The following is a 4,270-nucleotide window of genomic DNA, read 5'->3' as shown; positions in this document are numbered from 1 at the left end:
TAAAAAAATAAAAAAGATATAAAACTCCCGAATAATTCAAAATCAGTCAATTAAATTGAAGAGGTAATAAAAAAAGTATCAACTAAAAAATCCCAAGTTTTAATGGATTCACTCCTGACTTCTTTGAGACTTTATCAAAGATCTAAAACCAGTAATCCTCAAATTCTTTAATGAATTCAGAAAGGAAGCAGTATTCCCAAGTCATTTTTGGAAGCAAGAATTCTCTGATATCCAAACCAGAAAAGGACCAAACCAAAGAGAACTACAAGCAAATAGATGCAGAAATCCTCAATAAAATACCTGCGAACAGAATGCATCCAGTCATGAAAAATATTTAACACCAAGACCAAGTAGGATTCATATCAGGGGTGCTTGGACGGTCCAACTTATACAAATCAATAAATGTAATGTGCTACATTAATAGAAGCGAGGAGAAAAAACACATGATCATCTCAATAGTTGCAGATAAAGTACTTGACAAGATTGAACATTCATTTATGACAAAAACCCTGAAGAAAATTGAAATAGAAGCCCTTTACCTCAATTTGCTAAAAAGTATCTATAACAAACCAGCAGCCAAAAACAATAGAAAATGGAGCAGAGCTTAAAGCTGTCACACTGAAATCAGGAAGAAGACAAGTTTGTCCACTCTCACCACTCTTGAACTTTGCAGTTCTCAAAACATCAGCCATAACAATTAGACAGGAGTAAGAAATGAAAGGAATACAGATAGGGAACAAAGAAGTTAAATTAGCATTATTTGTTGGTGACATAATCCTCTACATAAAACACCCTCAAAACTCCACCCAAATTCTCCTAAAATTAATAGCCAAATTTAGTAGCACAGCAAGATATAAAAGCAGCACTCAAAAATCATTCCTGTATACTCACTGAGAGAGAAATGAGACAGATAACATTGTTATGGCTTGTATCTAGATGCTTCCCGACCCCCAATGACTCATATACTCGTAGCTTGGGTTTTTCAGAGATGGCTGGATCTATGGTGGGTGAATATGGATTAAGGGTGTGAAATAACTATATTAATCCATTGATTGGTTTGACATAAATCTGGGTGTATATAATAAGAGGCCTCACCCTGGCTGTGGGTGGGACCAACCAATAAACTAGTAGCTCGAATAGCGTAAAAGTGAATGCTGCCTCCTGCTTGCTGCCTCCTGCCTGCCCTGCAATGGACTGTTTCTTCTCTGCCATGCTTTTCTGCGATGCCCACTTGCTTTGAAGGCACCTACCTATTGACTAAACCATCTGTACACCGTGAGCCAAGGAAAAACTTTCTCCCTTTAACTTGTAGATATAAGGTATTTTGTCCCAACAACAAGGGAAGTAAGACAAACACCTTATATAACAGTATCAAGAAAAATAAAATACTTAGGAATTAGCCTAATTAAGGAAGTGAATGACCTCTACAAAGAAAACTATAGTACTTTGAGAAGGAAGATTGAAAAGGATATCAGAAAATGAAAAGATATCCCCTATTTCTGGATAAGCAGAACCAATAAGTAAAAATGGTCATACTTTCAAAGCCAACTTTTCTTTTTCTCATTTTGTGTATTCATTTAATTCTTAGGCACATTAATTTTTATGTGCTGTTGCAAATTGCATCTCACAACTGGTTATAGTTTTGAGTTTGTTATTACCAGGGTACAGAAGCAACATCTATTTTTAGATATTGATTATATTCCAGCAAACACAATAGACTTAATTTTAATGCTTTATTAATCCTATAGGCTTCTCAAGGAAATTATTTTCTAATTTATAAACAATACTAATTTTGTCTTCATAAGCAAAGTTTACACCTCTTAGTTGTGTTTTTCCAGGACTTCAATATCACTTTGTGAAACCATGACAGCAATAATAGCCATTCCTGTCTTCTTCCTTACTTTAGAAAAAATTTACATCTAAAACATCAGCCTTAAAATAGATGCCTGTTGGGGACGATGTCGTGAGTTTGACTCCTGGTACCAGAAAAAAATAAAATAAAATAAAATAAAATAAAATAGATGCTGGTATTTCCTTCAACTTTTTTAGATTAGAAACTTTACCAAATTATGGAAATTCTATTATTTTGATAATTATCTCCACCACATGATCTGAATTAATTTACATTAAATGTTTTTCTGTTAAAAAATTAAGAATTTCTACTTTTATCTGTTGCAAATTATATGAAATATTTTCTCATATTGAATAATTTGTGCATTCTTGGGATAATACTTACTTAAGACATAGTCATATATTTCCATCTGTTGGAGTCAGCCAGTGTTTTTTAAAAAGTCTACATAAAAATGGACTCTAATTTTATTTCTGTTGCACTGTTCATATCCAGGATTGGAATAAAAGATTCACTGGTCTCATAAACTGGCAACATTTTTGATTATTTCTTTTTTATCTCAATTGCTATCTGTATAGATACAAAATATAATTCTTTATGTTTTATACTGTACTGTATACCTGTAAATATTCAATTTTATAATTTTTGTTTTCTGAATAGAACATCTCTAATATCTCATAACATTATATTTTAAAGGCATCATCTTATTGGTAATACAATATTCCATGAAAAAGTAATATTCTATAAAAGAATTTATTTCACTTATAGATTTAAATAATTGTTACTTTTTAAAGACATCTTGGTTTTAATGATGTGTTTTTCATGAATCTAACCCCTGGAACAAGTGTATTCTTTTGCCCAGGTTTAAATCAATACTTTTGGATCTTACCACACAGAACAGCTTAGGTACATAGGAAATATTTTATTCATATGTTCAATGAATGGTTGAATTAGTGAGGGGATATTCATTTTTCCCTCTGCAAGTACATTGATGTAGCCAGTGAGGTTTATATTTATCAGTACTGTGCAATTGATCTTGACCAATGTCTTGGCCTAAAACAGACACAGGGAAAATTTAGAGGGGAAAAATTCTAATAATTTCCCTTTCTTTCTTCAACTGTATATCTAAACTGATGTATGTATTAACAGTTGGTTGTGACTATGTAACAGCAAAAATTGGGCTGTATTCCACAAGAAACTGAATGACTTTATCTTAGAACAAACAGAGTTTTATTAATTAGACCAGTCTCTTCTCATCTCTGACTTGCAGGTCAGGAAAGTGGGGGTGGGCCTGCCTTTGTTCCCACCTTATATACATTTTTGGTTTCCATGGTAACAGATTGGAGTGTCGTAGCCCTGGCCACACATTGTTTTCCTCGTGCCACATAAATGGATCAGGCTCTGGTCATGAGCCCAACCACAATGATACATACTTTCTGTACTCTGTCCTATATGTCCCCCTTAGATAACCATACATTTCCTTTATGGTTACAATGTTTATCTAGGGTCAGGGAAAGGACGAAACAGCCCAAGCAGGGTCATAGGTGGTTATCTGGACCCAGGTGTTCTTTGCCTTTGGAGAATCAGGACTGCAAAGTTAACTCTTTACAACTCCAGGATGTTTCTCAAGACACATTTTGAGGCTTGCACTAAGACTAGAATGATTTTATCTTAAAATGATATGCTAAGAGTTGCCATCCCCTACAACTAAAGCTTGACCAATCCCTGAAGAATAGTCTGTGAAGACTGTACCAGAAATAATACAGTGTTTACCACAAAGTGTATTTAGTATTTATTATGTGCTACTAGTGGTTGTAAACCTATGGCATATGTGTTATCATGTTTTTCTTTTAAGACAAAAGACATTAATGTAGAATTGCTTTTTCTAAACTGGAACCTAAATACGCAGGTTTAATTGCAGTGTTGGCACTTTGCGATAAATAAGTGGGCTTTGGCATGCACTTTGGCATTTTGTCTCTAAAAAGTTCACCATCACTATGTGAGACTCTTTTTTGAAATTACTTGATTTATCTCAAGTATTTGTTTACAATAATGTAAAGCTATTAATGGTCATTTTCTCTCTGTTGATTTTTCCACACTCTTTGAAAACTTTATTTCAGTGGGTTAGACGGTGATGAAAGCTCATTTTGGAGCCATTCTCATGCCTTACTTTCCTCATGAACATTGCTCACATTGCCCAGGAGTGGTGACCTTTTCTCAGGACTGCATTTGCATCCTGCATGGTGGCTCTGCTGAGAGGAGCTCTGGAGAATGGAGGCCCGGGCTTCCTTAGATAATGTGAGAGGTAACTTGGTACACTTTGCTAGCTGCAGGGAAGCAACCACACTCAGGGCTTCAAACTCAATTCTTTAGTGCATAAAGAGTGCGCTTCCTAGGAAAAGATAAGTTGTTAGCTGAATC

Source organism: Chinchilla lanigera, unplaced genomic scaffold (assembly GCF_000276665.1).
Source record: "Chinchilla lanigera isolate Chin_1 unplaced genomic scaffold, ChiLan1.0 scaffold00101, whole genome shotgun sequence".
Lineage (NCBI taxonomy): Eukaryota > Metazoa > Chordata > Mammalia > Rodentia > Chinchillidae > Chinchilla > Chinchilla lanigera.
This window is presented reverse-complemented; position numbering follows the sequence as displayed.